Source organism: Miscanthus floridulus, chromosome 10 (genome assembly GCF_019320115.1).
Source record: "Miscanthus floridulus cultivar M001 chromosome 10, ASM1932011v1, whole genome shotgun sequence".
Taxonomy (NCBI): Eukaryota; Viridiplantae; Streptophyta; class Magnoliopsida; order Poales; family Poaceae; genus Miscanthus; species Miscanthus floridulus.
Genome location: NC_089589.1, coordinates 31126242 through 31140859, shown reverse-complemented (window position 1 = coordinate 31140859; position 14618 = coordinate 31126242). Strand labels below are relative to the sequence as shown.

The following is a 14618-nucleotide window of genomic DNA, read 5'->3' as shown; positions in this document are numbered from 1 at the left end:
GGGGAGGGGCGAGCTCGGACCTGGCGGCCATGGCGAGCGCAGCACGGCCGCGGGCGAGCTCGGCCCCGGCGGCCATGGCGAGCTAAGCGCCGACGTAGACGGCCCCAGCGAGTTTGGCCCCGGCGGCCATGGTGAGCTCGACGCCGGTGGCCATGGGGAGCTCGGCCACGGTCATGGCGAGCTCATCCCCCGACATAGGCTGCCCCGGCGAGCTCGTCCCCGGCACAGACTGCCCCAGCGAGGTCAGCCCCAGTGTCCAAGGCACAGGCGAGCTCGGTCCTGGCGGCCATGGCGAGCGCAGCACGGCCGCGGGCGAGCTTGGCCCCGGTGGCCATGGTGAGCTCAGCGCCGACGTAGACGGCCCTAGCGAGTTCGGCCCCAGCGGCCATGGCGAGCTCGACGCCGGTGGCCATGTGGAGCTCGGCCCTGGTCATGGCGAGCTCATCCCCGCCACAGACTGCCCCAGCGAGGTCAGCCCCAGTGTCCAAGGTGCGGGCGAGCTCGGTCCTGGCGGCCATGGCGAGCGCAGCACGGCCGCGGGCGAGCTCGGCCTCGGCGGCCATGGCGAGCTCAGCGTCGACGCAGACGGCCCCAGCGAGTTCGGCCCCGGCGGCCATGGCGAGCTCGATGCCGGTGGCCATGGGCCCCGGCACAGACTGCCCCAGTGAGGTCAGCCCTAGTGTCCAAGGCGCGGGCGAGGTAGGTCCTGACGGCCATGGCGAGCGCAGCACTGCCGCGGGCAAGCTCGGCCCCGGCGGCCATGGCGAGCTCAGCGCCGACGCAGACCGGCTGCGAGTGAGGGGCAGCTGTGGTCATTTGCCACCCCATGCTGCCTCGGATGCGACCTAGACTGACGCGCTGGCATGCCACGTAAGCAAAAGTAGTATTTTTGTATCTCTTCTCTCCGTTACGTGCTAAATTTGTATTGCCAGCCATTAAAGTGAGATCTTAGGAGGTGCCGATTCTTATAATGGTAAAAAGTTAAATCTCCCTTTCGAAGAAGACGAAGCACACGAGCAGAGAAAGGGGAAAGAAGACGAAACCGAGACTATTCCTCGGCGCGCGTGCGCTCCGATTGTTGCCGGCGCGTGCACCGGAAGCGATAGCAGCGGCGCAGCGCGCGTCCCTCCCCGTAACAGCCCGGTTTGCCCAACGTAATTTTCCCCTTTCTCATGTCTAGACTCTGGGCCGGCTCATTAGCGATTCTCCTGTCTAGGCCAATGGACTAATTTGGATTCTACGAGCTACTTTTTTTCTCTCTTTCAGGATAGCGGGTTTACGGAAGATGAAAAGGACGGGGAGATGGTTTGACATCCAAATAGATGTAGAAGTACTATTTTCAAAATTCATATATCTTATGTTCCATTATATTTTATACGGGATTAACAATTCAACCAATACAGAAACAAATAAAAAATGGTTATGAAGTTTAAAAAAAAAACTAGAAAATGAGTACATCTTATTTGTCGAGATATATATGTCATTGCAATTAGCTAATATAAAGCACATGTGGATTCTGTTCTTCAGTACCAAAATAGTTGTCACTAATACCCTAAAAAAACAAGACAAGGTAAACGGATAAAAAAATGTGTGAAGTTATAAACTTCGTATTAGGTTCAAAACTTTGTACTGCTAGGTTCAAAACTTTGAACTATCACATTATAAACTTTGCACTGCTAGGTTAAAAACTTTACGCTCAGAATTTATAAAACTTTGAACTTTGACATTACAAATTTTATACTTCTAGATACAAAACTTTGAACTATGACATTTTGAACTTTGTGCTGCCAGGTTTAAAACTTTACGCTCAGAATTTATAAACTATTTATAAACTTTCAACTATAACACTACAAACTTTGTACTGCTAGGTTCAAAACTTTACAAATAGAATTTATAAACTTTGAACTATCACATTACAAACTTTGTAATGCTAGGTTAAAAATTTTGAACTATCACATTATAAACTTTGCACTGCTAAGTTCAAAAACTTTACAATCATAATTTATAAACTTTGAACTATGACATTACAAACTTTATACTTGCAGATACAAAACTTTGAACTATGATATTATAAACTTTGTGCTGTCAGGTTCAAAACTTTACATTCAGAATTTACAAACTTTCAAACTATGACATTACAAAACTTTGTACTGCTAGGTTCAAAACTTTAAACTATAACATTACAAACTCCGTACGGCAAAGGGTTCAAAACTTTACACAAAGAATTTATAAAAGTTTGACCTACAACATTACAAACTTTGTACTGCCAGATTCAATAATTTGATCTACCACGATATAAACTTTATACTGCTAGATTCAATACTTTGATATATCACAATATAAACTTTAAACTGCTAGCTTCAAAACTTTACACTCAAAATTTATATATAACCTTTAAAATTATGACACTACAAACTTTGTACTGCTAGCTTCAAAACTTTACACTCAGAATTTATAAACTTTGAACTATCGAATTACAAAATTTATAATGCTAGTTTCAGAACTCTGAACTACCACATTAAAAGCTTTATAATGCTAGGCTGAGAACTTTAAACTCAGAATTTATAAACTTTGAACTACCACGTTACAAACTTTGTACCGCTAGGTTTAAAACTTTGAACTATCACATGATAAACTTTGTACTGCTAGGTTCAAAACTTTACACTCAGGATTTATAAACTTTGGATTATGACATTACAAACTTTGTACCGCTAGGTTCAAAACTTTGAACTATCACATTATAAACTTTATAGTGCTAGCTTCAAAAACTTTACCGTCAGATTTTATAAACTTTGAACTATCACATTACAAACTTTGGTACTGCTAGGTTCAAAAACTTTGAAATATCACACTACAAACTTTGTACTGCTAGGTTTAAAACTTTACACTAAGAATTTATAAACTTTGAACTATCACATTACAAACTTTGTACTAGTAGATTCAAAACCTTCAACTATCACATTATAAACTTTGTACTGTTAGGTTAAAAAAAGAAAAATATCTTAGCAAGAAAAACCTAGTCAATTGTTTTAACTAGAGGTACAAGTTAGCAATGCGGTAGGAAGAGGACCAGTAAAATATGGAGAAATAACCAATTCAATCTTTTTCTGCAGAAGCCCACTTTATTCTTCACTTGCTCCCACAGACTATCGACCTGCAAAATTGCAGGTAAGTCAATAATTGATGAATCTTCAAAATGTCATATGGAAACAATTGTGTGATGGCTCCTCAGCTAACGTACAGAATTAGACATGAGACTTGGAATTTAACATCAAAATTCATATTGAAGAATCATAAAACACCATCGGCTACAAAAAAAAAGGGGCAGCAGAAACAAGCAGAATATGAGTTTCTCAGTGAATTGTTTCAGTGCAGACTGTAGAGTATAACATGAAAGTAGGCAGAAACACCTATCTGCTATTGCAACAATTTTAGAGAGATAAAGAAGACGTCTTCTTTCAACAAAGGATAGTGGCTTTCTGCTGGTTGTGATGCTATCATCTCCATCGGGACTACCACGCAGAGGATAGGTATGAAAGGTCTCAGAAGCAGATGAGAACTGGTTTAAGCATATCTCATGAAGCCACAACAGATCACTCTGCTCTTTCAGAAAGTTTGCAAGCTCTTCCTAGAATTCTTCACCTAGCCTTAACAACTTAGAGTAGTCTCCTGTGTTGAATATCTCTTTAAAAACAAAGAAACTGAATCCCCCATGAGGCCCTACACTACCATTTTGTCCTTTTGTTCTTTTTCTCATAAACATCTTATCAAGAATGCACAACTCTGACTATAGTTTAACGAAAAAAGGTGTTCCCTGAGCCAAGTGCTGAAAATTCAATTTTTCAGAGTTCACACAGAAAAAACAGAACCAACTAGTGTCAACTAATTGTGTACTCCCACACAGAGAATAAAATCAGGAGTTCCTACACAGATGATAAAAGACCAAAAAAATAACAAGAACTGAAAGCCGGATGAAAAATACCATCAATGGATGCAGGCATGCCAACACAACAACAAGCACTAAGCCAGATACTATTTTGATACTATGATGGTTTGTGATACTGATGGACGGCTTCTTTACCGGTGGGCTACAATCTCTGTTTGCTTCAAACTTCAAGATTCAATAGTTGCTGCAAATCTATTCCTATATATCATACCTACAAGTAGTCTAAGCAGTGCAACGGCAAGCAAAATAAAAAAATCTACCATGACAATTAATTAACAATGTTATTGCTTTGCAGAGCTGCAGACAGCAGTAGCACACTGATAGGTACGTATAGATGCAGTTTATAGCACATTAAGTAACAACAACTCTCATCAATTGTTGTAATTAATACACAGACTAATAAATTATTCCTGTTAACAATGCAGAGATCTCATCATGTAAATAAAACTAAGCCATCCTAACATCATATCCTAACAAATTAACCTGTCCATGTCATTTTTTTATATTAGAGTGAATAATATTTATTATAGATAACAAAAAAATAATAAGCTCACATAGGCTTAAGCTAAAGCGATGCTTTATTTTGGACTCTGGATGTGTCTATGAAACCATGGCAATGTTTTCTAAAACATAAGTGGAGCTGCCTGCCTGTGTGCCTGTAATGCAGATAACGGAGAAGTTGCACTGGCAAACAGAACCACGCACCAAAGAAGCTCAGATTCACGGTCCCCTTCACGCTGCTCGCATTCCCTGTCTACCTTGTAATTATTAATCTTCAGCTACCTCTCCACTGTTATATGATCTATCTGATCTGAATAAGAATAGTATGCTACTCTAATCAAATGTTCAGTCTCCAATTGGAAACAGAGGGTCGGTATTATATAGTTGCATTGGTGTGCTTGGATTGGCACCAGACACTCAATAATTATATAACATGCATGCTGAGCCTTGCGGTCAAGTATTCCTCTCTGATTACCAGCTTGCATCTACGTCGTTCAGGCTAGAGGAGAATTGTCTCAGGCATGCCAGGCAAAATCTCATCTCATCTGTTAAAGCAGTAATAAAATCACAATTCGTAAATTGCAATCAAAAGCAGCAAACTACTGGATGTTGCCCTCTGGCCCTTTCATTACACCACGAATCCCCATCCCCAAACGTCCCTCTATGAACAACAAATAAATCCCAGAAACCATGAAATCCAAGAACAATCAATCAAACACAAAGCAGGAAGGGACGTTCGTTTTGATGACCCGGGCCGAGCCTCACCGCCGCCATCCGCCCCCAAGACGGCTCCCTGCCCCAGGCAAAGGCGGCCCCAGCCAAGCCGCCCGTCCGCGCCAGGCCGCCGTCGCCCGACCACGCGTCACCAGGCGCGCCGAGCCTCCCTGCGCCCCACAATCCAAGACACGCGCCCGCCTCCGAAGCCTCAGCCGCGGCAACATCCTCCCCCAGAACTAAGGTGAGGCTTCAAGGCGCCCATATTCAGGATTGATTTGTGGATTCAATGGGTATAGTGTTAACTTAGGGTTTTACGGGAGTAAGAAATAGTGATTCTCTTATGTGCTTGTGCTATGGATTGCAATCGGAGTGATGTAGTTACCAGGTATGCATCATTATTTACTCTTTGTTGTATGGTATGCGTGTAGTGTTCTAACTCTGTAATGGGTGTTTTTTTAGGCTCGATGCGGAGCCTGAGCTTAGTTTAGTGCTTGTAGATGGTGGCATTCTAGAACAACCACAGGGACATGTTGTTAATTGGGATGAATTACGGATTGAGGAAAGGCAAGATGATGAAGGGGAAGGAAGGTTAGAATTTTTCGATGAGGATGAGCTGTATCGTTTGCTAGGCCTGAGAACCGAGGATGATCATGGCCAGGGTGCTGCTGATGGTACTTCAAATGATGATCAGGCTACTGCAAAACAATGGTAGTACAGTCCTTGACGTTGACACTAGAGGTGCAGCTATCCCTGTTGATGATGCAATACCGGAGGAGAGGGTGATGGTGTATGACCCTAACAAACCATGCATGGATATTGGCACTGTGTACCCCAACATGGTTGAGTTTAGATTAGCGGTGAGGCAGTTTGCCATTAATAAAAAGTTTGCACTACACGCTGTGAAAACAGACAAAGAGAGGTTTATTGGGAAGTGCATGGCACCAGATTGCCCTTGGCATATTAGTGGTCGAAAACAACGTCATTCAAAAACTGTTATGGTATACATAAATTTTTTTTGTTATATGAATATGACTTCTTTTTTTAGTTATGGCAATGTTCTAATTTCTGTAATAATGCAGGTTACAGCTCTGATTGCTCAACATAATTATTCATCCAGTGCGAAGAGATTTACTACTACACCCACTGCTGCCTGGGTTGCTTCAAGGGGTATCAAGCACCTCAGGAAGGACCCAAATATGGGCCCAAAAGAATTGAAGAAGCAGCTGCAAGATGACCACAAATGTGAAATTCACTATGACACCGTTTGGAAGGGGAGACAGATTGCAATGAAAGAGTTGTTTGGCAGCTGGGAGGAAAGCTTCCAAATGCTCTACAATTGGAGGGCAGAGGTTCTGAAGCACTCACCAAACAGTGTCATTGAGATCGACATCAAGATGGTTGATGGCAAGGTACACTTTCGCAGGTTCTTTTGTGCTTTAAGTCCTTGTATTGAGGGTTTTCTAGAGGGATGGATGACTTACTTTAGTATAGACTCCACTGCGTTGAATGGTAGATGGTGTGGATACTTAGCAGCAGCCACTACTCTAGATGGACACAATTGGATGTATCATGTTGCATTTGGCTTCATAGATGGTGAGACAACAGAAAATTAGGAATGGTTTATGACTCAGTTGCATAAGGCCATAGGAGACCTACCTGTTCTTGCTATTTGCACTTTTTTTATTTTTAACACTTTTTGTAAACTAATTTTAAATCTAACACTATTTTTTTTCTCCAAAACTAACACTTTTGGCCATGCCTATTGCCATGGCGCAGCGAAACGCCTGTGCCGCGCCATGCATGGTAGCGCGGCGGGAGGATGACGTGGCGAAGACCGGGGGCGCTGACCGGTGACGTGGCAGGGTCTGCCACGCCACCGATCTTGGCGTGGCAGCGACGCACCCTGATCGGTGGTGCGGCAGCGACATGCCCTGATTGCCTGGCCCTGGCCTACCCGCGCGAGGCTTGATGCGCTGCTCCTCGAAAACCGCTGCGCCCAAAGACACGCGAGAGACGCGGCTGCGGCCTGCCGTCTGGGTCTGGCTCTGGTTCTGGCACCGCTGCTCCATTTCTCCTGTCCATGTGCCGCACAGGGCACGGGCGCCACGACTGCATGTCGCGGGCGCGCGCGCATCCGCATGAACCACGTTGCCGTGCCCCGGTTGGCCCTGCTGCACCTGCACGCCTCCCCCGTCGCTGTCTTGCCTCTGGGACACGCCGAAAGTTTATGCGGGTGTCTGGGCGGAGATCGTCAGGGGGAAGGAGCCGGTGGAGGCGCAGCTCAACGAGGTCGCCAGTTGGTGGCTCCTCGATGCCCAGTTCTGTCAGTTTGGAGCTAACCGGGCGTTCCTGGATAGCATGAACAAGAGCAAGGAGCACGGGTTCCTCGGCTTCCGGAACACAGTCAAGTCCTTCGCCAGTCGCCACATGGATCGACAGGCTAAAGGCGTACATGATTGTTCCTTGATGCCTTTCATTTACCTGTTCCTTGTGGTTCTCTGTCCTGATGCTGTATTATACATCACGTCAAGTGATTAACATCTTTTACCTATCGTTGTTGATTTATGTGTCAGAAATCTTGTTTTACTACTATAGCACTGTACAAAGCTTCAAGAAAAATTTATATACATACGGAAGCACACAGATTTGACATATCTATGATTCACCCATTCATCTCTAACAGTCGAATTAAAATCATAAAAAGAGCATGACCAATCTAAAAATTATCTCTAAAATAAAAAAAATAGAAAATAGAAAGGTGGGCCAAAAAATTCATCTCAAAACAGCAAAAGAAATCATCCAAAAAAACCTGCAAAAATACAAATTACAAGTCTGAAATGTGCTGGACAAGCTCCATTTAACCAATCCAGCAAGGAACATCTGGATATAAAACAACTTATCATGCTGGTTCATGTGGAATACAGGCAACACACATATGTACTTTTATTTACACCAATTCTTCTTTCATATGTACTAGCAAGGAGGTACGTACTCCTAGCAGATATAGCATAGGAGCTTAAAAAAATATGAAATTAGTCAGGTTAAAAATTATTCAAGGCATGTTAGGGTAAAATAAAACCCAAAAGTACTTGATGCAAATATCAGGTAATCAAGAAAAGAATGCACATCATATAATTCTATTTTGGAATAGAATGAGCTGCAAGTCTGCTGATAAATATAGCCATGTATGTGGGAGCATTCAATAGTTGTACAGTAAACATACAAATTCAGTAAAAAGGTGCTCAGTTTTCAAGTGTGGTTGAACAATAAATTATTTACTATATGAAAAGACAAAGACAGACTTCGATTCTGAAACAAGTTCGACATTCACTTTCACAATCTTTTTGAATAGAGTTATTGCAAATGTACTTCCCCATGAAAAATGACTGAAACCCATTTTTTGCACCACACAGATGGTACCTTCTAGGGCTCTGCACACCAGATAAGAAAGAACCATATCAAATCGAGCAGGTTAAAGGATAGGACAAGAAGAGACATGAGTGGATACGGATCGTGGAAATCAGGGTAAAGAACACTTGAGGAGCTGTCGTCCTCTCTAACTCTACTACTCCTAGTCTAGGCCGGTGCAGGAGCAGTTACCACCGTGTCGATCTGACTCCAACACTAACATAAATAAAGAGGGCCCTCTAGATAATGGCTAACGTTTTGCATGAAGACATATTAAAAAGCTTATATTATAAAAAATAAAAAACTAGACAAAACTATAGACACCCATCCTTCTCGTCCACCTAACGCAGTAACGCTGAAGGATGATATTATCAAGCAACACGTGATGTATTCAGTGGCCCTTTTGTTTTGATAATGTATTCACTATTCAGTGGCCCTTGAGTTTTGCATCTGGGAAGGCTGGCCAATTTTTGCTCCTTTGATAATCAGGGCAACCGGTCCGTACCCTCCGCGTTGCCTCTCTGGGCGACGGGAGGGCATTAGGCTATGCGTGGTTCCTCGATGCCCTGTTCTATCAGTTTGGAGAAGCAGAGCGTACCCTTCCTGGCCAGAGGCTAGACGACGACGGTGGAGGCGTGCAGGTGCAGCAGGGCCAACCGGGCACGGCTGCGTGGTTCATGTGGATGCGCGCGCGCGACATGCAGCCGCGGCGCCCGTGCCCTGTGTGGCACAGGGATGGGAGAAGCGGAGCGGCGGTGCTAGAGCCAGAGCCAGACCTAGACGGCAGGCCGCAGGCGCGTCTCTCGCGTGTCTTTGGGCGCCACGGTTTCCGAGGAGCAGCACATCGAGCCTCGCGCGGGTAGGCCAGGGCCAGGCTATCAGGGCGTGTCGCTGCCGCGCCACTGATCAGGGCGCATCACTGTCGCGCCAAGATCGGTGGCGCGGCAGACCCTGCCACATCACCGGTCAGTGCCCCCGGTCTTCGCCACGTCATCCTCCCACCGCGCCACCATGCATGGAGTGGTACAAATGTTTTGCCGCGCCATGGCAATAGGCGCAGCCAAAAGTGTTAGTTTTGGAAAAAAAAACAGTGTTAGATTTAAAATTAGTTTACAAAAAGTGTTAAAAATAAAAAAATTCCACTGATGCATGCAAAGGTCCAGAGAAAGCTGTTAAAAATGTGTTTCCTCATGCTGAACATAGAGAGTGTTTTAGGCATCTTATGCAGAATTTCATTAAGAAGTTTGGGGGTGATGTTTTTTTGAAGATGTATCCTGCAGCTCGAGCATATAGAGTTGAAGTATTTCAATATTTCTTCGAATTTGTTAGAGAGGCTAGTGATCAAGTGATGGAATGGCTTGACAATCATCATAAATTGTTGTGGATGAGAAGTGCATTTAACCCTGAAATCAAGTGTGATTATATAACCAACAACCTTGCTGAATGTTTTAATAATTGGATCAAGGACTGGAAGGACCTTCCTGTAGTTGAGCTTGCTGATAAAATCAGGGAGATGCTAATGGTATTGTGGAGGAAGAGAAGGCAGATTGGACAAAAGTTTAATGGGAGAATTTTTCCTACAGTCATACGTCAGCTGAAAATGAGAACCAGAGGCTTGGGTCACTTGACAGTTATCACCTCCGATAGTGTTGCTGCAGAGATATGGGAAATTAATAGCATCCATAACAGGCATGTAGTGAAGACTTATCTCCGTGAGTGCACATGCCTTGAGTGGCAACGCACTAGTAAGCCATGTCAGCATGCTTTGGCTTTGATTACAGCCCAACGAACTGTGGATGTGGATAGGAATTTGTCCATGAATACTATTTAGTGAAAAAATTCAAGAATGCCTATAAGAGATTAATAGAGCCACTCCCAGATAAAACTCAGTGGCCACATGTGCCACTTCCATTTACAGTTGGGGCACCGTTGGACAAAAAGGGTGCTAGGAGGTATAGGAAGCTGCGGATAAAAGGATGTCTTGAGGGAGGAAGTGGTGGCAAAGGGAAAAGGCTGCCAAGGAGGCTACCAATGAGGTTGATAAAGCTGTTGAAGAGGAGGCTATGCAAGCTGCTAAACCTAAAAGGCAATTGGTAAGAGGGAAAAGAATATGCAAGGGGTGTGGAGAATTGGGTCATAGAGAAACAAGCTACAAGTGCCGCCTAAATAGGACAAAGAAAAGGTACTGATTTCTTTACTTTCTATAACTTACATCTACTAAATGGGACAAATAAGCTACAAGTGCCTAAATTGTTCTAACTTGCAGGAAAAGGAATCCTAGGACAAATACAACCAAGTGTGGGAAGAATGGTAACAAGAAAACTAAAAAAGCTGCTGAAAATACTCCTGACCAGTCTGAAAATGTTGTTGTCCATGCTGAAAATGCTGCTGTCCAGCCAGAAAATGCTGCTGAAAATACTCCTGCTCAAAATGTTTTCGTCCATGCTGAAAATACTCATGTACAAGCTGAAAATGTTGCCACAGCTAAGGCCAATATTTTGTCAACAAGTCCAGAAAGGTTGACTAGAAGGTACTACGATTCTTTCATGAACCCATTATAATTCTTTCATGAAAATGCTGCCGTCCATTACAATTCTTTCATGTTGCAGCCGACTTGCTATACTACTTGGAGAAGGGCCAAGTACATTGCTAAACCATTTATCGCCAAACAAGCAGGCTACAACTTCACCAAAACCAAACAAGGGAATAGCGAAAAAGTTGATTACAATGAAGTTGAAGACGAACTGAGATGTGAATTTGAAAAACTCTATTGTAATGCCTATGTATGAGCTGACATTTGAAAAACTCTACTGTAATGCCTATGTACGTGGACATGTATCTTGATCATGAAATTGTATCTCGACCTTATCCTATTTGAAAAACTCTATTGTAATGCCGACTGTTGTAACGTAAATGGTACCTATGTATTGTGTGAACCTTTATGAAATCTACTATATTTCTGGAATGTTATTGTGATCATGAAATTGTGTCAAAATTCTGTCCAAATTCAATTGAAATTCTGAATTCGAGCAAAATTCTGTCAAAATTCAATGGGAGGAGCAAGTTTATGTTTTCATGGTTTTATGCACCTTTCCTTTTTGAGGTCCTAAAAAAATCTTTCTTCATCAGTAGTTATTGATCTTGAGGTTTCGTGAGAACATCCAGAATAATCTACCAGAGGTATGTTTTGTTAATTATCATCTCCTTATGTCACGGCCACGCGCAGTCTCGATCAGGCATATGCACGCATCTAGCCAGGCCCAGGCATTTAGCACCTAGTTTTTTTTCCTTCTCCTTTTTGTTTTGATTGATACCACTCGTTTTTTTTTCATTTTTAGCGCTTCTCCTTATTTTACTTTTCCTAGCTCATCATGACTTCTTTTTTGTTTATTTTTTAGTGTATAAACAAGGACACAACTAAATCAGTTCGTATTTGTTTCTCTAATTTTCTTTCGTTTTAAAATTGTTCCATTCAACTCATATGTACCAGTGAAACAAACAATGATTCATATGCCTGTTTATAAAACCTCGTGTCGATTGATGAAACATAAACTGCACAAAACCATGAAAACATCTTCATTCCATGACTTTTCTACATTTCAGTTACTAAACAGACCACCACTAGTACTGATACAACACAGTTCTAGAACACAATCTTGCTTCACTTGCTAAGAAGCACTACCACACCTAAAAGAACTATGACAGTCATGACTAAACAGAGCACCACCAACAGCTGGACCAGATCAATAAGCTTGTCCATCTTGAGATAGATCCTATCTTCATCAAAAATCCTGCTTTTAAGCTTCATTTCTTCTTGACATTTAGTTTCACCATGACCATCTAATGGCACTATAGCTAGCAAATCTTCTTTAAGCTTCTTTGCGACTACTTTCTTGTACTCTTCCAACCACCTAAAGAATGGACATTTCTTCACTGCCTGTGGAAATGACAATACATAACACAGTTTATTTATCCAAACCTTGACACGGTACCTAGTTCATCCAGTTGTATATGACAATAAACAACAGAGCAATATATACTCACAAATTCATTGTAGTTTACGCATTTGAAGAAAATTCTGCCGTTGTTCTTCTAGGATTTGCATTCCACTACTTTATCACCACATTCTGGGCATGGAATCAGGGGATCCCACTAGGGCCAAGTGGATACAGAGAAACGGCAGCTGTTGGGATGAACGACAAACTAGATGAACCCTCACCCATAGCCTGGCGTGTGCGGCGGTGGCCTAGGGAAGAGCACCTGGACGGGCAGGACCAGTGGCCGCAGATCCAGCGACGGGGAGAGCAGGGACCTACTCGTGGCGGTGCGTGGTGGGCTAGCATAGACTCATCGGGGCGGCGGCGGTGGCTTTGGGTGGAAGAGAGTCGTCGAGAACCTAGGAGAAAATGGGAATTTCAGCCTTATGGGGAGTGGGCTTCGCCTGGGGCAGGGAGCCGTCTTGGGGGCGGATGGCGGCGGCGAGGCTCAGTGCGGGGGTGGGGGTGGCCTGGGGCGGCGGCGCTCTGCCTTTCCCGTGAGCGAGAGAACGAGAGGGGGAGAGATGAGAGGGCATGGGTCAATGAGCTCAGGGGCAAAATGGTCAGTTCAGGCTAAAATTTTGAGTGAAAAATCTTAAAAGTGGACTTAAATCTCAAAATGGCATTATAACATGTTGGACTCGTTTCATAAGGGCATTTCAGCGAAGCCCACAAACTTGATGGCATTTGGGCGAAGCCCACCTACCATGAGGGCAAATTTCCAATTTTCTCGTCATTGCATGAACGGCGGTGCCATTGCACATGCCATGACTCACAGAACGACTGGTGGAACGCACACAATCTCGCACGTGCACCCGACGGGAGCAGAGGGTTCGAAGAGCAGGGAAGGGGGGCGGACACGGTGCGACAGTCATGTCATAGTAGGGTTTAGATTCCTTCCTCCTGGTCCTAACTGCAGCTGCCAGATCTCGATGGACGGCGGACTCATCGGGGGCCCTCGCTCATCAGCCCTCAGCCCGCTCGAATCCTCCTCCACCTTCGCCTCGAATCGAGGCCGAGCCGACAAATCTACCCCAAATCGACCAGCACCGGCGATGATGGGCCTTCACCTTGACGGTCGACGGGGGCTGCACCGACGTCGATGAGGCTTCTGCCTCGACGTCGATGGGGAGGAGGTTAGTTGGTGCCGCCCCAAATTGATGCCTTGCCGACGTCGCCGCTTGCTTCCACCTCCACCATGAAGGAGACGAAATGAACGCGTTGAATGGGGAGGAATGGGAAAGGAACGAGCGTGCTGTTTTGTTTTTTTAATGACCGACGCGGCGCAATATTTCACAATCAGACAGAGTGCGACAAAAAAAGGTGACGGGAACGGAAGGGAAGCGGACGGTGAACACAAGGAGACATATGGCGTATTTGTTTCATGGCTAATTTCTAGCCTAGGTAGAAAATAAGTTAGGCTAAGCCTGCTTCCAGCAAGTCAAGATAGACTTGTTTGGTTGCATACACTACCTAAGCCTGGCTATCAACTAGTTTGTTTGGTTGGCTGGTTTGGCTTGGATAGAGTCACCTCTTCTTTGTGCTGGTAACTTCACCCCCTTTGAAGAAATTCATTGAACACCTTTAAGGTGAGCACGGAGAGCAAGACATGGCCGACGCCGCAGTCCGTCTTGCCACCGCTCACGGGCCTCGATGATGTCATAGTCCTCCCTGCCGCCATCGACGATGCCACGGCGGCGGTCCTGTTGCTAGCCACGCAGGCGAAGCAGCCTAGAGGGGACCCATGGGTCGCCGAGGCCGCGGACCTCGGGCGGGTCTTCGTGTCGGGCAACTTGGCTGGCGGCACCATCACGCACCACCACACCATGCACTTTGGCTTGCCCACGGCTCATGGCACCACACCATCACGGCCAACACCAGAAGCCATGCCATCACCACCAACACCAAAAGCCACGCCATCATCGCCAACACCGAAAGCCTGGGAGAGCACGGAGAGCAGGACACTGCAAAGGCTGCCAGAACACGCTGGAGTACTATAGCAGCAGCAG

General features: G+C 44.8%; 1 pseudogene; it reads left to right on the top strand.

Annotated features, from left to right (window-relative positions):
- Window positions 1-5517: 5517 nt before the first annotated feature.
- LOC136488348 (uncharacterized) lies at window positions 5518-14609 on the top strand (annotated as a pseudogene).
- Window positions 14610-14618: the final 9 nt, after the last annotated feature.